The sequence below is a fragment of the Macrotis lagotis genome, chromosome 7 (genome assembly GCF_037893015.1).
Source record: "Macrotis lagotis isolate mMagLag1 chromosome 7, bilby.v1.9.chrom.fasta, whole genome shotgun sequence".
NCBI classification, from domain to species: domain Eukaryota; kingdom Metazoa; phylum Chordata; class Mammalia; order Peramelemorphia; family Peramelidae; genus Macrotis; species Macrotis lagotis.
In genome coordinates this window covers 30,042,568-30,065,658 of record NC_133664.1, presented here as the reverse complement: position 1 = coordinate 30,065,658, position 23,091 = coordinate 30,042,568, and the positions used below count along the sequence as shown (strand labels likewise).

The 23,091-nt window shown below is 41.4% G+C and overlaps 1 long non-coding RNA gene across 1 annotated transcript in view; it reads right to left on the bottom strand.

Moving 5' to 3' along the window:
* LOC141494478 (uncharacterized) overlaps positions 1–23,091 on the bottom strand; it is a 34,370-nt gene that overhangs the window by 8,652 nt on the left and 2,627 nt on the right. The window contains exon 2 of the long non-coding RNA XR_012470457.1: positions 8,004–8,087. This is a non-coding gene — a long non-coding RNA (uncharacterized LOC141494478). The remainder of the gene's footprint in view (positions 1–8,003; positions 8,088–23,091) is intronic.

Here is a 23,091-nt window from a genome sequence, read left to right as displayed (position 1 = left end):
ATTGATATTTTCTGATAGCCCTTCTTTCCACTTAAGATCTCACTTACAAAGCTAATGCCAAAATAATTTTGATATTTTTATGACTATATGAACTCATTAAGAGTGCTCCCTTTGAAAATTGGAAGTTAGTATGGAAGAAACTTAGATTAGACCAATACCTAACACCCTTTACCAAGATAAGATCCAAATCGTTACAGGATTTAGACATAAAAAACAATACTATAAGCAAATTAGTAGATCAAGGACTGGGGTGGCTAGGTGGCACAGTGGATAGAGCACTGGCCCTGGAGTCAGGAGTACCTGAGTTCAAATCCAGCCTCAGACACTTAATACTTGCCTAGCTGTGTGGCCTTGGGCAAAGCCACTTAACCCCATTGCCTTGCAAAAACTAAAAGACAAAAAGAAAAAAAAGAGAAGATCAAGGACTAGTTTACTTGTCAGATCTATGGAAAGGGGAGCAGTTTATGACTAAGGAAGAGTTGGAGAACATCACCAAAAACCAACTAGATGATTTCAATTACATTAAATTATTTTGCACAGATAAAACCACTGTAACCAAGATCAAAAGAAATGTAGTAAATTGGGAAACAATCTTTATAACTAATGATTCAGACAAAGGAATCATTTCTAAAATATACAGAGAACTGAGTCATATTTTTAAAACAAAAAGCCATTCCCCAATTGACAAATGGTCAAAGGATATGCAAAGGCAATTTACAGATGGAGAGATCAAAGCAATCCATAGCCATATGAAAAATTGCTCTAAATCGTTAATTATTAGAGAAATGCAAATTAAAGCTTCTCTGAAGTACCACCTCACATCTCTCAGACTGGCCAATATGACCAGAAAGGATAATGATCATTGTTGGAAGGGATGTGGGAAATCTGGGGCATTATTACACTGTTGGTGGAGCTGTGAACTCATCCAACCTTTCTGGAGAGAAATTTGGAACTACACCCAAAGGGCAACAAAAAATGAGCATACCCTTTGACCCAGCAATACCACTACTGGGTCTAAACCCTGAACAGATGATGAAAAAGGGTAAAAACATCACTTGTACAAAAATATTCATAGCAGCCCTGTTTGTGGTGGCAAAGAATTGGAAATCAAGTAAATGTCCTTCAATTGAGGAATGGCTTAGCAAACTGTGGTATCTGTATATTATGGAACACTACTGTTCTATCAAAAACCAGGAGGGACAGGCTTTCAGAGAAGCCTGGAGGATTTGCATGAATTGACGCTGAGTGAGATGAGCAGAACCAGAAAAACACTTTTGTACCCTAACAGCAACATGGGGGTGATGTTCAACCTTGAAGGACTCACTCATTCTGTCAGTGCAACAATCAGGAACAATTCTGGGCTGCCTGCAAAGGAGAGTGCCATATCTGTATCCAGATAAAGAGTTGTGGAGTTTGAACAAAGTTCAAGGACAAGTTATTGTACATGAATACTATGGAATATTATTGTTCTATAAGAAACCATACATGGTCAACCCTAGAGAAGCATGGAAGGAGTTACAGGATCTGATGCTGAGCAAGAGGAGCAGAACCAAGAGAACAATGTACACATTAACAACATTGTGAGATGAACAACCTTAATGGAAGCAGCTCCTCTCAGCAGTTCAGAGAACTAGGACAATGGTATTAGACTGACATTTGCCACTGAGGGGAGCGGGGTGGGAGGGGAGAATGGAAGGAAATTGAGTAACTTAAAAATATGCCTATGCATATGGATGAATGTTGAAAAACTTTCATGCCATGTAACTGGAAAAATAAAATATCAACTTTAAAAAGCGCTCCTTCTAATAACATTCCCTCACCTTCGTATTTTGTAAGTTGTTTTTCCCCAGGTCAAGATGGAGGTCTTGATCCAGATTGGATACCAATGAAAGACCCAATAGGTTTTACCTCCTCCTGACTCCAGGATTAATCATTGAAAATAAGGATCACAGTTTTAGAACTAGAGAGCACCTCAGAAGCTATCTAGTCTAGACCCTTCCTTTGAGGTCCAGGTGTAGAGAGGTCTCCTCCAACCAACCTGCGAATCAATCATGAGCTTTATTCATCACATCACCTGCTCTTTGTCAGCCTCTGTGCTAAAGCTGGAGATACAAAGACAAAATCAGGAAGCCATCCTCCTCTCCAGCCCTAAAGTCCTCTCCTCTCAGCCTGACCCAGGGGGTGAATGTTTGAATGATTAATTTCTAATTTAATCTTTGCTGAAACACAACTTTACTTAAATTAATTATAAGGCCAAATGTTTCTCTTATGTGGAAGCAACTCAAACCAAATAATCTGGTAAAAGTCAAATGATCGGTAGAGAGTTTTTTCATGGAACACTGCCCAGCTTGGCCTTCTGAGCTACTGTGTAAAAAAGAAACAAATAAATAAATCCATATCCATGATGGAGCCAAGGCTTTTTACTTAGGTAAGAATAACTTAAGTGTTAAAAGTATTCCAGAAAGCCCAGAATGAGCTTCATGGCGAGTACTGGTTTGGGTAGCCAAGTGGAGCCATGGTGCATAGAGCGCCAGGCCTGGAGTCAGGAAGACTCATCTCCTTGAGTTCAAATCCAGCCTGAGATGGATGACTAGCTAGATGACCCTGGGCAAATCCCTTCACCTTATCTGCCTGAGTTTCTGTCAAGTGCTGGAGAAGGAAATGGCAAAGCACTCCAGTGTCTTTGCCAAAAAAAAAACCCAAATGAGATCATGAAGACCCTGTTGGATCCCCATGGGGACAGGATAGAAAGTCAACTGCATGACAACAAAACAATCCTGTACTTGGTGAGCAAGGTCAGAAGGACCCAAGGAGAACAAGTCAGATAAAACTCCTGCTTGCCAGTGAAGGCTTCCTTCCCTTTTCCTCTCCTCAGCAGTGGCAGCAGCAGCTGTCACCCAGGTGCAATCTCCCAGAGAAGGAGACTTTTTTGTTTTTTGGCAAGTCCTATTCTTTGAGACCTGACTGGATTTACAAGATTTTCCGGCTTTGTGGATCCTGCTTTAAGAACACTGGCCACCGGATCTGGTTAATGTGCTGATGCTGCCGATGACCAAGAACTCAAGGATCGGAGTCCACCACCTGCTCATTTCTTTACCCGGGTATTTATTAGATTTCTCCATCTTCGGTACCAAAGGGCCTTTGAGCTCAACATCTTGATCACCCTCCTAATCAGCAAAATGGGTCCAATTCTAACTATCAGGAGATAATGGATTGATCCAATTTCTACCATCCTGCACCAACATAGGAGCATTGATTTGGGGCTGGAAGAGTGGCTAAACAGAGGAGTGAAAAGAGGTTCACTTTGGCATTAGAGGACCTTGGTCTGAACCCAACTCTGCCATTTACCACCTACATGACTGTGGGCAAATTGGTTTCCTTCTCCTGAGTAGAACCAGAAAAACACTGTATACTCTAACAGCAACATGGAAGTGATGATCAACCTTGATGGACTTGCTCATTCCATCAGTGCAACAATCAGAGACAATTTTGGGTATCTGAGATGGAAACTACCACCTGTATCCAGAGAAAGAACTGTGGAGTTTGAACAAAGACCAAAGACTATTATCTTTCATTTAAAAAAAAGGTTATCTTATTATGTAATTTTGTTATCTCTTATACATTATTTTTCTTCCTTAAGGATATGACTTCCCTCTCATCACATTCAACTTAGATCTATGTATACCATGGAAACAATATAAAGATTAACAGATTGCCTTCTGTGTGGGGTGGGTGGAGCAAGATTAGGGGAAAAACTGTAAAACTCAAAATAAATAAAATCTTTCTTTTATTTAAAAAAATTGGCTTCCTTCTTGGTCTCCACCTCTGGCAGCAGCTATGGATGGGCTCCACGGTGTGTGCATTCACCACTCAAAAATCAGCAAAGGGAACAAATCCAGATTGTCTTGTTGATTGTCTAGAGTAGACTTAAGAAAGTGATGAAGAAAATGTGAATCGCTTAGATTCATCTCTGAAGCCTTTCCAGTGCTAGCTTGTTTTTGCCTGAAGAGTCAGGTGTTAATCATTTTGCTTGGTGGAGGACCTCTAAAATAGTTGCCAGCTCTCAATCTGTGTTCCATTCCCCTCTTGTGACAAAGAAGGAGACTGAGGCACAGGAAGGATAAACAGAACAATTTGCTCAAAGTTACACCAACTGATATTTAGTAGTATTTGATAAATATCTGGAAAATGAATGAAAGGGTGGATGAATGCATCATGTTGTAACAAATATTTGGACAAGGCCCAACTAGAAGAAGGAAAGAAGACTAATAATGAGCATTTCTATATAGCCTTAGGATTTGTACCCTTTCCTATATTATCTCCTGCTAGGTATTATGAAGAAGGTGATCCAAATGATGAGCCCAAAGGCCCTTCCTTTGGTCCTGAAGAGCAGCGATGCCCTAGGAAGGCTTCCAAGAGAGGGCTAAGGAGTCAGCTTAGTCTTGATCTTTCTCACCCCAATGAAGATGACAGATTAGGAGTCACTGCAGTGACTCCTGGGATCTAAGCTCTGCCCTCTAAAAGGGCCTCTAAAAGGGAGTCTTCAGGCAGATTGGAGGTACGGGGAGCAGTTTTGGTGAAACCCACCTAAAAGCCAACCTGAATCCTTGTGGGGAACTCACTCATAGCCTTAGCTCTCTCCACCTCCATACTCCACCCCCACAAGTTTCTAGTGAGGGGGAAGAAGATGTATTCACAAATTAGTATAAAACGAGAGAGAATAGAATCAGTTCTGAAAAGGGTGCACCATGTGCTATGGGGGAGGGGATCCTTCAGAGAAAATGTAGCACTAAAATCAGAATAAAGGCTTTGAGAACAAAAGTGCTTTGAAAATATAAATAGTTTCTTTTCTGAAGTGATTAAGGGACTTCCCCCCAGCCACAGAGAAAGTATGAGTCAGAGGCAGGACCCGAACTCAGGCCTCCCGGGCTCCAAGGCCAGTCTTGAAACTGAAACAGTTCCTCTGCCTTGCTACCCCTATACATTAATAACTATTTTAGATTGCACAAGTATTTTATTCATAGGAGCCCATTTCATACCTGAGGCCCAGGGGGTGGTCGGCCAGCTGGGGAATGACCAAACCTTCCCTTATACTATGAACCTCTAGAGAGGAGGGCCTGGAGAGGGGGGAAAGAGATTGAAAAGCTGGGGGAGGGGGAGGGAGCCAGACAGAGATCAGATGGGTCAGACACTAAGAAAGGGAAATGGCCAAAAGGACCCAGAGCTCGGGATGGTGGAAGAAGCCTGGAAGGAGGAGGGAGAGGGGGAGGAAGGTGAAGCAGAGACAGGGAACCTGGTGGACACTAACCACCTGCTAGGGATGTGCTCTTCACCAGAAGCCAAAAGCAGGTGGAACTGGGGCCCAGAGGAGGAAGGCTCTGGTTGCCATAGGGACAAAGGGGCTGGGGATGCTAAAAACAACACGGAACAAAAGGATAACCAGAAGCAGAGGCCCTCTCAGAGGCCTCAACCTAAGATCAAGGACCTGGGGACTCAGGGTAACAAGAGAGAGGACAGGAAGTGCACCCCCCTTTTTTTATAAATTTGGCATCCCCAAATAGAGAAAAGCAGCTTGGCATAGCTAATAGAGAGCCACTCCAAAGGACCAAGATCTGGGTTCAAATTCCACCTCTGACATACCCTACCCATCAACCCTGGAAGAATTCTTTAACTTTAACTTTTGACATCTCAGTGCTCCAGGAAAGGATTCGAGTCTAAATTACAAAAGGTGCTACTTGCATCAGGGAAGGGAATTTCCTCAGCTGGGAACTGTTCATATCAGAGAAAGACCAGGGGTCACTATCCTGAAAGGTTAAACCAATTGGAGGGAAAGAAGCCTCTATGTATGAAATTTCATCCTGTGCACAGTTGGAGAGAAATGGGGCTCGCAATTAGGTTAGTAAATTGAGTAGGTGTCAAATGTTGGTTGACCTGCATTAGTAAAGTTGGTTTTTTTTAATGAGATCACTAGCTAATGAAACAACAGGCCCAGTTCCAGTCCCCAGGGTGACAAGCACAGAGCCCTGTATGCCTTGGGCTCTTAATAAATGTGAATTGAATTCAATTAAACCCTGGGGGGAGGGGGTAGTTAGGTGACAGAGCACTGACCCTGGAATCTTCCTGAGTTCAAATCCATCCTCAGACATTTAGCTGTGTTACTCTGGGCAAGTCCCTTCACCCTATTTGCCTCAGGTTCATCTGTAAAATGTGTTGAGGAAGGAAAGGACAAATCACTCTGGGATTTTTGCCAAGAAAACCTCAAATGGGGTCATGAAGAGTCAGACGTGTTTAACAAGTCATCCCTATTTCTGTTTGAATGTGACACGGCTGGTCTAGTCCACCCATTAGAAAGGACAGTGACTGAGGTCCACAGATGTTAGGTGATTTAGGGTCTAGGTTTTAGAGCTTGGGAGGGACCTCAGCTTCTACTCAGGGAAATCCCTTCAGTGAGAGATTGTGACTTGCCTCAGATCACACAGCATTGAAGTGTTAGAAGTAGGATTTGAACTCAGATCTGCTGCCTGCAGAAGACTGTGCTGTGCTACGATGCCCTCCTCGACTCCAGCTCTGCCCATAGTTCAGTCTTTGTTCTCTCCCTTCATTAACACCTGCTCCCAATTTTCCCTCACATGAATGGGACCCACATGTAACAAAAAGCCTCCAATAATGCGTGTAACTCTTCAAAAGGTGACTCTTCAAAAGCTGCTGAAATGGTTTAAAAAATGACCCGAATTAAACTTCCCTTACTTTGGCTTCCCATCTGGGAGAAGTCACAATGAGCAATGACACCTCCAAAAGTGGGGGAGGGAAGCCAGGGAAGCCAGACAGCTGCTGATGGCCCCACTTGGATAACCAGACTCTGGAGACATGAGAGATGGCTGTGGTGAAGCCCAGTGGAATCTCACCATCTTGGAGCCTCAAGTCCCACCGTATGCAAACGGGAAACTCTCACCAGAAACTCATCTCCTTCTCCGGGCTTCACTGGCTCCAAGATGCTCGGGAGGCCTCAGAAGTCCTTCTTTTCTGTGCTGCAAGAGGCCAGGTCTTGGACTCTTGGCTTTGGTTTTTTTTGGGGGGCCATCAGGATTGACCTATGATCTCATCAATAGTTGGGACTCCCAGTATGGAATCTCCTCCCTCTGGAGTTCCTTTGAAATGTATCACCTTAGGATGGGGCTCCTTCACCTTTTGGGTAGAACAGACCCCTTGTCCATCTGATGAAGCCCCTGAACCCCTTCACAGAGAAATGCTTTTAAATGCTAAAATAAAATATAGAGGATTGCAAAGAAAATCAATTATTAATTGGTTAATTAATGAATGAAATAGTTATCAAAATATTTTTTAAAAATCAAGTTTGTGAACACCAGGTTAAAAGACCTTGCCTGAGAAGTTATAGGACCTGCCCAGAGTCACAGAGCTTATCATAGACAGGATTGGAGTCCAGCTTTTTCCTGACCCCAAGTCAGCCCTCTATCCTCCTGTCACCTTGCAAAGAATAGAAAAGCTTAAGAGATGTTTCTCAAAATCCATGCATCTCCCTTCCTTCTTTGAGGACGTAGAGGACTAGGTGCATGGAATAGTGTACACACTGCTAAATTAGCTGACATTATTGATCAGTTTTGCTTCTCTCTTTAATTCTTTTTTATTTTATTTTATATTCATTTTATTCTTTTTTTACTGATAAGGGAAGAAATTTTGGGGGAAGAAGAGGGAGAAATTAAAGTAGTATAAAACAAAATATATAATATTTTTTCTTAAATATTTCTTAAATTTGGTTCTTTGCTGTTATCCTCCCTATGGTGACCTTGGGCTCTCAAAGGCTATATCTAAAGAGAATACAATATGGAGGAAGAAAAAAATGAATGAACATTTATTACACTCCTCTTATGTGCAAAGATTAACTTATTTGATCCTCACAACAACCTGGAAGGTAGGTACTATTCTGATCCCCATTTTACAGATAAAGAAACTGAGGAAGCCTGAGATTAAAATGAATGACTTACTTGCCCAGGGTCACAGAGAGAAAGCATTTGAGGTCATATTTGAAATCTGTGGTCTTCCTGATTCCAGGCCTAGTACTGAGTTGCCTAGGAAGAAAATGAAAGGAAACAGTAAGAAAATTAATTATTTTTATATGTAGTTTTCCCTCTTTAGAAAATAAATGACCTGCTAAAATAAAGAAATACAGCCACTACCTTCCTCCAAGTGACCACCAGGGGATAATTCAATAATATTCAATATTAATAGCTAAGTACTATTTTCCATTTCAAAAATTTGCCTTATGTTTTATGGCTTTTTTTTACCCTCTCATGATCTTTTGTTTCCTTTTGTTCTCATTTGTCATTGATAGCATATGTAATATGGAAATATGTTTAACAGAGTATGTGTAACCTGTATTGGATTACTGGTTATTAAGGGGAGAAGGGGAGAGAAAGGAGGGAGGGAGAAAAATGTAGAACTCAAAACTTTATGGAATGTTCCAAACTAGCTTTGCATATAGTTTGAACAATAAATTAAATTTTTAAAAGATTGTACATGAAATTGCAATTCTATTATGTATGAATTGCCATTCCTTTTGAATCTATAATAGTTGTATTAAAAAATTAGTGATAGATAAACTTTTCCTAGTACTTTCAAGTTTCTTTGAGCATCATCACAAACCTGTGAAATGGGTTCTATACCCATTTTAAAGATGAGGAAACTGAGGAAGAGAGGTTGAGTGACTTAGACCTTAGGGCAATAGAGCTCAGCTCCTTTTAACTGTGTGACCTCGGGCAAGTCATTTAACTTGTCTCAGTTTATTCAACTGTAAAAATGAGGATAATAATGGTACCCACCTCCCAAGGTGGTTGTGAGAATCAAATAAGATAATACTTGTAAAATGCATAGCACCGTATCTGGCACATAGTGATGCAATCTAAATGTTAGTTCTAATAAGTTATTCTTTTGGGGTTTGTAAGCATCAGAGAGGAGATTTGAACCCAGAACTCAGTTGATTCCAGGAATCAATCCAATTACTCCAATATCCTTCAACCATTCATTATTACAGATAGAGAAAATTGGAAAGGCAGATTGATTTGCTTTCATTTGCAGTTATTATTAACAGTGTGTTTTTATTAAAAATGATTACACAACGGTCTCTGTTGTATTGTTTTTGAAAATTCAGCGCAAACTGATCCTCGGAGGAAAATAGTCATTGTCCCAGCCAGGCTGAGAGAATGAATGCTGTAACAGCTAATTTCTTTTGAATGTGAATATTTTCTTTAAAACAAATCTCCAGGAGATAGAAAATTAAAAGCAGATCTCCTCAGGTGATACAGCAACCAGAACCCTTAAACTCATATAATTCATTAACTGTCAAAACACAGGATGTGGAAAACACACGTGGCCCCCCAGGCCACCTGTGTGAGGGGAGTGGGTCGGCCTTGATGGGAGGAGTTGTCTTCCAAAATCCACTATAACTTCCCCCCTCCACATTTTATTACTAAGACTTGGAATGCTGAAAAACAGTGGGGGGTAGTGGGGGGGTCTATACCCCACTGGATGGGGGGGAACCTGTGAGGGATACAGACCCTGCTCTGAGGAATAAACCAGAGTCCCCATCTAACTCCATATGACAGGACTGATGATCCAGCACCTTCCCTGGGCCCCCTACAGACCTCAGAAAAATCATTGCAATCTCTACATTCAAGGCCAGTATCTTCTAAAGGGTAGAAAGGGTAAAAAGTATATCCTTGGGCGTGGTTTTTGTCATCATTGTGGTTTGTTTTGTGGTTGTTTTTTTTTATTCTCTAAATTGAAACCAGTTTTCTCATTATATTGATTCTCTGAATTTCATTTAACCAAACACTTGGAGGATCTGTGATTTATTTTATTTTATTATTATTTATTTTTCCAATTATAGTAAAGATAAATTTCTACATTCATTTTTGTTTTCTCCCTTCTACTCTTCCCTCCCCCTGCCCCCAGAATAGCAAGTAATCTGATATTGGTCACACAAGTATAATCATGCTACACATATTTCCATAATTGTCCTGCCATGAAAGAAAAGTCAGGACAAAAAGGGGGAAACTATGAGAAGGAAAAAGGCAAAAAACTTTTAAAAAGGTGAAAATAGTATGCTTTGATCTGCATTCAGATTCCAAAGATCTTTCTCTAGATGTGGAGGCATTTTCCATCTTGGATCTTTTAAAACTGTCTTTGATCACTGTATTGCTGAGAAAAGCTAAGTCTCTCATAAATGGTCATAGCATAATGTTCTCCTGGTCCTGCTCATGTCACTCAGCATCAGTTCATGCAAGTCTTTTCAAGGTTTTTCTGAAGTCTGCCTGCTCATGTTTTCTAATAGAGCTATAATACATCATTATATTCATAAACCACAACTCGTTCAGCCATTCCCCAATGGATAAATGGTAAAAAGTTATGAACTGGCAGTTTTCAGAAGAAATTAAAACTATCTCTAGTCATATGAAAAAATGCTCTAAGTCACTAATACAGAAATGCAAGTTAAAATAACTCTGAGGTATCACCTCATACCTAACAGATTGGCTAATATGACAGAAAAGGGAAATGATCCATGTTGGATGTGGGAAAACTCCACTGCTGGTGGAGTTGTGAACGGATCCAACCATTCTGGAGAGCAATTTGGAACTCTGCCCAAAGGGCAACACAACTGTTGACCCTTTATTTTGGCAATACAATGCTAGGTCTGTCTCCCAAAGAGATCCAAAAAAAAAAAGGGGCAAGACCTACATGTACTAGAATATTCTTAGCAGCTCTTTTTGGGGTAGCGAAGAATTAGAAATTGAAGGGATGCCCATCCATTGGGGAATGACTGAACAAGTTGGGCTATAATAGAATATTACTGCTCTATAAGAAACAATGAGCAAGGAGATTTCAGAAAAACCTGGAAGCACCTGTGATTTGGGTCAGCAGGGAGATCCCCCTCTCCCCATTGCAAGTCACAACTGATCTGACCCAAAAGAGCAATGTCATCTTTCACTTTTACATTTTTTACATTCTTTTACACTTTTACTTTAAACCCCAGAATTATTTTAACAGACAGCAGGATGAAAGGAGCCAGGATGGGAGACTGCTTGCACAAATGAACAGGAAAGACATTTTTTTTTCAAATAAATATTTATTTCTAGACAAGAATGAAGTGTATTAGTTCACTCTTGTGCATCCCAAGGGAATATATACCAAAGTATGCATTGTGGAGGATTGGAAAGAGTTCTTGTTTGAGACCAGAAGATATGGGTTCAAGTCCCAGCTATTCACTAGAAAATAGATTTCAGACAAGTTGAGTTACCCCTCAGGTCATTTTCCTAATATCTAAAAATGCAAGGATAATACTTCTACCACCTTCCACCACAACATACCCTTCTTAGATATGACGGGGATAGTCAAACACAGAGAGGTTAATTGACTTCTCAGTAGTCAGACAGGTACTAGGGGCAAAGCTGAGATTTGAGCCCTACCTCTCTGGCCGTCCTGTAGTGCCATGCTGGCAAACTACGGCAAGACATCAATGGAGAGGGGCGGCTAGGTGGTGCAGTGGATAAAGCACCGGCCCTGGAGTCAGGAGTACCTGAGTTCAAATCTTGTCTCAGACACTTAATAATTACCTAGCTGTGTGGCCTTGGGCAAGTCATTTAACCCCATTGCCTTGCAAAAACCTAAAAAAAAAAGACATCAATGGAGAGAGGGACAATGAAGGGTAAGACATGGAAATGCAGTAGGGTCTAAATTGAAGTCAGATTCCCTATCAGTGGCGAGGTCCTCCTGAGACTCCATCTGCAGATGCCACTCTGCTTGTCGCAATCAACTCTGGACTATTTTCAGAGTTTAATGAGATTCACAGTCTTAGGGAAGTGGATGAAAAAGCCAACTGACAAGCCATGGCAAAGAGTAGGGATGGTGCTGTCCTTTGTCTTTGTATCTCTGGCCTGGCACTTAATAAATGTTTGTTGATTGATAAATATGAGTTCTTAGTATTTTAAATGTTCCATAAATATTTAATTTAAGAATGTTGTTGCTTGGTCATTCCAGTTGTGTCCAACTCTTCATAACACCATTTTGAGTTTTCTTGGCAAAGATACTGGAACGGTCTGCCATTCTTTCTCCAGTTCATTTTACAGAGCAGGAAACTGAGGCAAACAGGGTGAAATCACTTAGAGTCACCTAGCTAGTGAATGTCAGATCAGATTTGAACTCAGGAAGAGGAGTCTTTCTGACTCCAGGCCCAGCCCTCTACTGTGCCACCTAGCTGAATTTAAGAATAAAAGGAGCATATAAATATACTGTTCTAGTACCATGACTGTTCCTTTACGACAAAGAGAGGGCTCCAAGGAATATTTCAGGTCGGTGGCACAGTGGTTAGAGTTCTGGATCTAGAATAAGGAAGCCCTGAGCTTAAATGCAGTTTCAGGATTTTCTAGCCGTGTGACCTTGAGCAAGTCACTTAACCTCTGTCTGCCTTAGTTTCCTCACTGTAAAATGGGTATAATAAGAACACCTACTTTCCAGGGTTGTTGTGAGGATAAAATGAGAGCATGTTTGCAAAGTGTTTATCACACTACCTGGCAGTGACACAACCCCAATAAACGTAAACTATTAATATGTTCTAACTACTCACTTTCCAAAGTTGTGAAGAAAGTTTAGGGCCCACTAAGGGGTGGTATGTGGGCTCGGGGCCTCTTGGCCCCAGGGCCAGGGATCTGTCTGCTGCGCCACTCAGCGACCCTACAGCAGAGTCAGAGTGAGAGGAGAGAGAAAATATAGTACATGGTAGTTTAGAAATAAGAAAGGAGGGAGTTGCGATCAGCAATGGCAACGGTGGAAAAATATGGAAGTAACTTTTGTGATGGACTTATAAAGAATGTGATCTACCCGCGACAGAGTTGGTGGTGTTGGAACACAGACTAAAGCACATTTATTATTATTATTATTATTATTATTATTTGGGGGGGGTTGCAAGGCAAATGGGGCTGGGTGATTGTTGGGTGTCTGAGGCCGGATTTGGACCCAGGTGCTCCTGGCTCAAGGACCAGTGCTCTGTCCGCCACCTGGCCACCCCTACTATTATTATTACTATTTTATTTTATTTTGGGTGCTTTTTTTTTGTTTTTTGCAAGGCAATGGGGTTGGGGTAGCTTGCATGTCACACAGCTGGGCGATTGTTGGGTGTACGGGGCTGGATTTGGGCTCGGGTGCTCCGTCCACTGCGGCACCTGGCCATACCCTACAATTATTATTATTATTATTATTATTTTTTCTCTCCCCTTTACTGTATCACTCATGCAGGTCTATATTTGGGGGCTATTATATTTACTCTTAAACAAGAATATTTTAGTAATTGTAAAAAAAACATTTTTGTACAAAATAATTAATAAATAAATAAATAGATGGATAGATAGATAGATAAAGTAAATAAATAAATAAATAAGTTTAGGGTCCAGGCTATAGCATGCATTTGCACAAGAGCTAGTAATCAGGAACAGAAGCATTGATTTCCACAGCAGTAAAGGCAAGTCCTATTTAGAAGAGGTGAAGGGCCTCTTGGCCTGGTGTAATATTGATCCACCAATAGCCAGGTTTGTCTTATCAGGACCTGGCCCTAGTTTATGCATTGATTCACTTTGGTTCATTGGTCCAATAGATCCATTGATTCCAGAGCTCTGTGCCATCATCAGTCAGGATGTTGCTCCCCAGTCAAATTGAGACCTGCTTAAAGTCCCTAATTTAAAAAGGCCAAAGTCTCCCACTACATCGGCACCACCTCCTCTCCAGTCATCCTGATTCATATCTGGCCACTGGACTCAAATGGTTTCAGAAGAGAAAGTGAAGCTGGTGACTATGCACAGCAGCCTCTCACTTAATCCAATTCATTGGATAGAGCACTGGCCTTAAAGTTCAAATCCAATCTCAGACACTTACTACTTACTTAGCTGTGTGACCCTGAGCAAGTCTCTTAACCCCATTGCCTTGCAAAACATCCAAAAAGAAAAATTAAATTCACTTGGAATTCATGGCATCACCCTCCTGATGTCTTCTTTGAGAATGAAGGGAAAACAACATCTCACCTCCACCTCCTGCTTCCCCCAGGAATGACCTCCTTCCCGAGATCTTTCCTCATCTCCACCGTCTCTTAGCGTTCGGTCAGTCCCTCCTGAAATAACTTCGTTTTATTTTATATTTTTTATTTGTTGCCTGGACCTGTAAGTTCTTTATTATTGGAAACTCCCTCGACCAAGGTGGAGCATCACCTGCTCCTCCATTTGGAGCCGTTGAGAGTTTCCTGAGGAATTGGACTCAAGTGATGCATCCAAGGTCATACAGACAGAGCATATCTGAGACGTGACTGGAATCCAAGCTATCCTTACTCTCTATTACAACACACTGCCATGCATTTTTTGTGTATATTTATCTCTGTGCATGCTGCATGTCTCCCCCAACCCCAAGGAGAATAGAATCTCATTGGCAGGTACTACTTTTTTCTCTGTAACCCCTGCAAGTAGGTCAGTGCCTTGACAAACCAAGGTATTTAATTAATGTCTGCTGAATTCAATGGATTTGAAGGACTTCTGTGCTGTAGTGAACAGCTCAAATAAGGATTAGGCCATAGGAACTCATGGCATCTCTACAAAGGGGGAGTTATAAAGCCTTTTTTTATAAAAAAAAATCTAGTCGTGAGATTAGACCATTATTATTCCCCTCATGAAGAACCTTGGGAAAGCTGACTAGGGCAATTAGTGTGACATCCCAGCAGCCCAATTCTGGCCAAAGTTCTTTAGAATCTGAGCCAGCACAATGAAGTCTACCCGAGCCTCCTGTAATTACTGAGTAGTTGTAGGCCACCACATGCCCAGGGGCCGTGACCTTTGCCATGGAAGATAGGAGAAAAATGCTTGAAATGACATCAGGCCCTAACTCTGCATCTCATTCATGGGGCTGGTCGAAGTGCTGTCAGCCTTTTCGGAAGCCTCTTAGGCAAGCTTGGCTGCTCAAAGACATTTGCTAGGATCCTAAGGTTACTCCGATAATATTGCTCGTTGGTCAAAGAGAATGGCATCTTATGCAGCCCGTTCCCTGCCTCCTACTAAAGGGAAATCCTCTGGCCCAATAGGCCCCCCACGCTGCCATTCAGCACATAGCTTCCAAGGCTGAGGTTGCAATGAGGGAAGGAGGGACTGGAACCCTTGGAGGTTGGATGGTTAAGAAAGCATTCCTTGTAGTTATTACAGCCTGGAATCTGCAGTTTGACCTCTCCAGTCTTCGGGTCTTAAATGCTGATGGTCATTTTCCAGGGCCTGAGAAAAACTTATTCATGACCACCAAACTCACATGGCAAGGGAAGGAGGGGATAAGCTCCTGGAAGCCAATTTAACATTAAATAATGGAAAATGCAACCAACAAAAATGGGAGATGAGATAAGACAGACATTGAATATAAACTTTTTCTATAAGTTTAATGGTGACGGGTTATGGGAAAGGGAAGAAATATGGAAAAGAGGAATCAGAGGAAGACATTTTTAGGTCTGGTAAGATGCAAGCATACTAATAAATACATAAATAGCTATGGGAGAGGGAAGAATTAAAAATGTATGAGGAAAAAGGGATGGTTTCTTAAGAAAGATCCTGGAGGATGCAAAAGGAGATGAGGTCAAAGGTTTAGAGTCTCAGAACACTATCCATTCTGACAGGGGGCCAAGAGGAGCATTTGGAAAGTCTTCTAGGAGACCTGGTCTGTCCTTCTGATACAGGAGGAAAGGTAGCAATAGTAAGGGTATCATGATAATCCAAGTTCTGAGGAATCATTAAGAGGAATTTAGGGAGTTCTGCTGGATGGGCTATTCGTCAGTGATCTCAGGCTTCAGTTTATTTCTTAAATTCCAATTTTATGATCTTAAGTAGTGGGCGGTCATCTCCAAGTGATCTTCATTCAGACATCCCAATATATAACACTGCTGGCACCCAGTGGCATCCACAGGCATTGCTTAACCCACTGGTGGAATCTGGTTGTTACCAACCCTTGCTTAGAGGTCTTTCAATGTCATTTGGATTGGACAATTGGATGGAATGGAAGCAGGTGATTCAAAAGAAGAGGTCCAGCGGCAGAGTTTCCAAATGTTCCTCAGGCTGTCTGATCAACCAGATGGAGTCCAATGGCAGAGGTAGAGAAGACCTCCTCAGGACTCAAGGGTCTCACCTATTAAGATGGATCTATGTGTGGCTGAAAGTTTTATTAAGTTTTTAAGCTTAGTGTTGCTATCATTGAACCTACTGCCCTTTAGCTGGACATAAAAGGTTGAACTCACTGCTATCTTGAGCCTTGGGGAATATAAACTGCTAGTGACAAGGTAACTTCCCTCTCTATAAGCATGCTTGGTGTGTTGGCATAGCCTCTGGTGGTGACCAGTGAAGCCTGAAGGACTGAAACTTAGAGCCAGCTGGAACCACTATATGAGCTAGCTGGCACAAACCTATCACCTGACACCTGGCCTTAGAGAGGGCAAGTGGGGGCAGCTGTGTGGCGCAGTGGATAGAGCACTGACCCTGGACTCAGGAGTACCTGAGTTCAAATCTAACCTCAGACATTTAATAATTACCTAGCTGTGTGTCCTTGGGCAAGTCACTTAACCCCATTGCCTTGCTAAAACAGAGAGAGAGAGAGAGAGAGAGAGAGAGAGAGAGAGCAAGTGATTGTTACTAGGGGAAGTAAATACTTTTTCTTCTCCAGGTCTTTTATAATCCTATGTATTTTAATCTTTGTAACCTGCTTTCATTTCAATTGTCCCATCAGAATGACATTCAAGGACCTCTAAAGTAGAAGTCATTGATGCTTGAGTTCCCTCAGTGCATCACGCACAGTGGTGTGCTGGTAAGTGTTAAAAAATCAGCTCTCTGGAAAAAATGTATACACGACATGCTTTTAAAGTTTAGTGGTATAGGACCAGTCAAACTTTAAATGTGCACTGCCACACCTTTAAAGTTAAAATTATTAACACCCAACATTGTCTTTAGTCTAGACAATGAAAATAATAAATCAAGCCTCAATTTGTAGTATTTGCCTAGTAAATACTCTGAAAATTTTTCAATAGGTTTGCATGAGCTGGCTCTAGAACATTCCTGGCCAAGTATTTAAAAACATGATTTTGAGGAGTCTCCATGAGCTAAGGACCCTTGGACAGAGGATCATTTTGTCTCTTTCGACTATGATCCTGCGGAAGGTTTATAGGAACCCAAATCTGCCCTTGATCCTGACTCTTTCTCTCATACTGTGGTTGATGTTTAAGTGAGGACTTTATCCTTCAAGTCTGGGTGAAGCACAGCAGCTGATGACATACGCCCCATGTGCACTCTGGTCTGATGGGTGTGTTTGGTGGAAAGCTGGCTGTCCTCTGGAAAAAAAATGGAAGGGAGGGGAAAGAAAGGAAAGGGAGCAAGGTTTCTGGGGCTGCTGGACTCAAGAGGCAGGAAAGAAGATGAAGCAGAAATGAAAAGTCAAGAAATGGCCCTGACTCCAAGGACTTTTCTTTGTTCTGTTCTCCTCCTCTCCCCTACTCCCTAATGATGCCAGAACTGGACTATGAAGAATTGATGAGGCAACACTTGGTTAAGTCCTTAAGGAATCTCCCTGGACCAAGGGATACAAACCCTAAGTACTGGAACACAACATCCCTGATACTGGCAAGTGGGTGCTCCCTAGATTAAATACAAGGATTTCACAGCTCTCTTCCCAGTGGGTTAAGAAGAGGATTGGAAAAACGGCTGGCAGGAGTGTTTGCTATTTATAAGCTTTTTCTCATCATTTATCTTCTATTTCTATTTTAAGTAATGTTCTATCAGGTTGTAAGCATATATATGTGTTTATAACTGTGGCTGGTAGAGTTAAAGGGAAAGTAGGGACTCATGAATAATTACATTCCGAGCCAAGTAGGTTTTCAGATGCCTCAGCATCCAGAGTTTAACATATGCAAAATTTATTTTCTATTATATCACATTAATATATCAACTAATGGGGCAGCTAGGTGGTGTAGTGGATAAAGCACTGGCCCTGGAGTCAGGAGTACCTGGGTTCAAATCCAGTCTCAGACACTTAATAATTACCCAGCTGTGTGGCCTTGTGCAAGCCACTTAACCCCATTTGCCTTGCAAAAACCTAAAAAAAAGTATCAACTAACATTAATTCACTAATTACATATTTATATTTAGATCATATAACATGTTAATATATTGGAAGTTGTCTTAATAAATTAAAATTACTGTGTTATGTATTATAATGTTTTGATATGCACATTTCAATTATTATATTACATTTTGTGTATTATATGTATATAGATGGATGGATGGATGGATGAATAGATGTATGTGGGAGGTAGTATCATACATGGAAAGAATCCTGGTTCTACAATTAAAGGACTTGAGGCCAAATGCTACCTCTGACATTCTCTACTTATGTGACTTTGGACAGGTCTCTTTACCGTTCCAAGATTCAGTTTCTTCATCTGTCAAATAAAAGAATTAATAGCTACTTTACATATGCATCCAGGGCCATCTCCAATCATCCTGATACATATTGGGATATTGGACCTAGATATGGTCCCTGAGTCTGGAGGAGAAAAAGAGGCTGGTGACAAAGCACAAATTCAAATCCAATTCACTGGCTTGTCACAGGATCACCTCCCTGGTTTCCTGGTCTTCTGTGAGAATGAAGGACAAATATCATCATCCACATAATCAAGGGCAGGGTTAGTTGTGTGTGAACAATGAGTTACTGAGGGGAAAGTACATAGCCAGAGGAAGTGCACCATGGGGTCAGGATCACCAGTGGAAGCGGGGAAACCCCTGATGTCATCCATCTCAGGAAACAGGCCGATGAGAAAGTGGAAGTATTTGGATGTGACTCAAGCAACAGGGAGTGGACAGATGTCACTATCCCAGAATGGAAATGCTGCTCGATCCACCTTTTGGAAATCGTGGGGAATAAAATCTCCCACACCGCTTCTCCCTGATTCATCTCCCCAACAGAACAGCACCCCTACAGAAGCTGCGGTTGTCTAGGGCATCTTAGTCAAAACTTGGGTCCCAACCAAGAAGACCAAGCAAAGGATCTCTGCGAAGGAAGTCTCAGGAATGTAGATTGGGTCTGCCTCCTCTCCTGGATCTTCAGCTTTCTCTTTCCAAAGCATCCTAAGTGGAGATGCCCCCTTCCCATCCCCCCATGGCTGATCAACAAAGAATGGTTAATGAGTAGTCGGGAAGTGCTTTGTAGCTCCCAGAAAGTATTATTAGCCCACATCTGTGCTGGCCCTCAGTTGTGTGGGCAGTTTCTCTGGGCTGGGGGAAGGCCCCCCAGACACTCTTCTGACCACTCCCAGGGTGGTCAGGCAAAGACTAGCCTTTGGCAAAGGAGAAAGGAGGCATCCTGTTTCAGCAGGACTATGTGACCCAAAGAGGCAGTCAGGGGAAAATATATGACTTTCATTATGATGGCAAGGAGAGCAATGCTGTCTAATTGCCTCTGTCCATTGGTGTATAAAGATTGAGGCCAGATGTGCTCAGACTCTTATTTTTTTAAGCTGGTGTTGGTTGTTGCTTTGAACAAAGCAATCTGATTTCCTCTCTCTCAAAAGGAAGGAGAACATGAAAGTCCTTCAGCTGTCTGTAATCTTTCATATTTACCTTGATTTTGCTTTTTCAGAGAAGATGAAATTGGGAAATTGGCCTTGAAAATTTTATTTTTACTTTCCCCAATTCAAAAGAGTCATTTGTTTAGCCAAAGAATGGAGCTGCCAGTCGGTTGGACCTAGTCCTCATATCTGTGCCCATCAGCTCAGAGCCCAAAGAACTTCAGCTGGAGAGGAGATCAGTCCCCAGCCTCCTCTTTGGCACACACATGAATAGTAAAATGATCCTTTTGTGAAAATCCAGGTACATTCACTCAGGATGCTGCTAATATCAATGTTCAACAAATCACTTTGTTGTGTGAAAATTTCTTTTAATGAATTTTTGAATGAATAAATAAAAAGTATGATGACAACTTTTTGTACAAGAGAGGTCATGGGGCAGAGAGTGTGGAGAGCTGGCCTAAAATCCAAAAAATCTGGATTCAAGTCATATGAGGAAAACAAACTCTCTGGGTGACCCTAAGTTCTTGATGCTCTTAACAAGTCTCTGAGACTATAAATTACTGAGAGAGGGCTGACCTGCCTTGGTGAAGGGAATTTCTTTTCTCTGGAAGTTACCTATGTCGATGAAATCCCAGGCCCTGTCCTTGTCTGAATCTCAGCTGAGAATGGGACTACTGGAGTGAGTCAGAGAAGGAATTTTTGTCCAGGCCGGCACATGGCTGTGAGTGGAGCCAGGCCATAGGGTGGTTATTATTCATTTGATGAAGGGGAAAGGCAGAGATGGGATGATTTTATGAGAGATGATGAGATAGCTTAGGGAAATGACTAGAGAGTATGTGAACACTGGTCTGCTCTAGGGGTGAATTTGTAAATACTCACTCACCCATTGAAATAAGCCATGTCATCCCAGGGTTCAAGGCATTTCCAAAGTGATTGACTAATAGTAATGATAATGATGAATAGGATCTCGTCTGATTCTCACAATTCTGGAGAGTAGATGATATTATCCCCACATTACAGACGAGGGAACTGATGCAGTAGTGGTAAAGTGATTTGCTCCCAGGTAGAAAATGTCTAAGGTCAGATTTGAACACTGATCTTGCTGATTCCAAGTCACCTCTGGATTAACTGCCCTCAGGACAGCTTCAGGTGAGGAAACGGGGCATCATCCTCAGGCCATATGCTGAGTTTAAAAATTGCAAGGAATTTCTCAGATCCCTGAATTTGTATATAAATGATGCCACTCGAAGTTGCCACCAAGAAGGGGGCAGGGAGATGGGGAGGAAGAGCAGGCTGGGACATGCTCCCTTGTCTGCAGGCTGTGAAACCCTCCATGTGCAGTCAACTATTGTGCCAGGCATCATTTGGTAAACATAATTACTGCTTCAAATCTCATTGTTTACCTTGTAGATGGTGCTGGGATAGAGACTTTCAGCTGAGGCTAGTCCCTTTACTAGCGCAGGTTGGCCACCCCTCAGCCCTGAGAGATGGGATGATGTAGCCAGGGTCACACAGGCAGCACTGGAACCCAGGGGCTCTCCAGCCACTAAGATGTCCTCAGTTATCACTTAAATTTTTAGTCCTTCATTCATCCAACTAGTGCTGTTGTACATGTGGTTAGCTGACTTTTAAATTGCAGAGATGAGACTTTAAACCTCTAGGTAAATAAATGAATTGATAAATAGAAATGTGTACAGAATAATTCTACAAATATGTATAAACATACAAATGCATAAAAATATGTGTAAATATATATACTTATTTGTGTTTAATGGTATCATCTCTGAGGGAAGGGGGCTAGAGAAGAAAAAAGGAAATTTACATTTAAAAGGACTAGCAAGTTGTACATAATACATTTGCAGTTTCATGTGCAATTATCTTTTTTATTATACTATATGGAGATGCTTGTTTTATTCTGAAAATTAAAAATAAATTAAGTTTAAAAATTAAAAAGTAAATAAACTTGATTTCTATAATACTAAAAAGTAAGCAGAGTGCTTTACAAATATCTCATTTTATCCTCACAGGATAGGGAGGTGGCTGCTATGAATAATCCCATTTTACAGATGAGACAGACACAGGTGAAATAACTCAAGCTAGGAAGTGTCTTGAGGCAGGATTTAAACTCAGGTCTTCATCACTCCCTGTCCAGTGCTCTTATCTACTAGCTATTTTGCTTACACAGGGGATCAGGAAAAGGTCAGAGGCCCTCCCTTGTGGTATAATGCTAACTGCCTGGTCACAGGTATTTCACTTAGGACCACTGCCATACTTCTTGTGATTATATGGAAAGAACAAAGACCAAAGACTGCTATTTTTGCTTAACAACAGTATTAGTTCCAAATCTAAATATGCTGTTCTAGCTACAAGACCTGTTATAGAACAGTGAAGAACCAGCTCTCCCACACTACCAGAAACTTGGAATTTTGATGAAGTCATTGAACGTGATGATTCAGATTGTAGCAGGGAAGAGGCTTGAGCCCAGCAAGGTGATCCCCACCTGAAGTGACCTTTCTCCTCCTATCCTCATTTAATAGCTCAAGAAGACCTAAATGGCTCCAATAACAGTGTTTGGTACCTTGTGATCAATTAATAAATTCAATTTTTTATTCATTCATCCATTCAATCTATCATAATCTTAACTTAGAACTTTACCTCCTAGACTAAGAGGAGGAAAACACCAACATATGTTCAAACATGCAACTTCTCTTGAGCATCTTAAGAAAGAAAGGGTTTCAGGACAGCCAGGTGGTGTAGTGGATAAAGCACTGGCCCTGGAGTCAGGAGTACCTGTGTTCAAATCCGATCTCCAACACTTAATAATGACCTAGCTGTGTGGCCTTGGCCAAGCCACTTAACCCCATTTGCCTTGCAACAACCTTAAAAAAAAAAAGGGTTTCTTAGCATTTCCATAAGAAAAAAGTCATGGCTGTTTCTTTGACTCAGTTTACAATTTGGGTACTACTAATACTGATGCTTTATTTGTGAACAGAACAGTGGGGACAGAAGAGGGGAAAGCCTAAAGCAAAAAAGCAACACTGACTATTTTTTTTTATTTTTATTTTTTAGGTTGTTGCAAGGAAATTGGGTTAAGTACCTTGCCTAAGGCCACACAGCTAGGTCATTATTAAGTGTCTGAGGCTGGATTTGAACTCAGGTACTCCTGCCTCTAGGGTCAGTGCTCCATCCACTGCACCACCTAGCCACCCCCCAATACTGACTTTGAAAGAAAGATCTTATTTCCAGTTAAGAAAAATGTGGTAAGGGTTAGTCCTGCAAAAATTTTCTTAGCACTGTTGCACATTAAACTGAACTTAATGAATAATTTTGTCAAGGTAATGGTTCAAAATGATGCTAGTTTCCTTTTGTCTGGCAAATTTCCAAAAATAAGGGAGACTAAATTCAGAGGAGATATTTTTGGGTTCTCAAAAAGTGATGACAGATGAGCATTCTGAAGA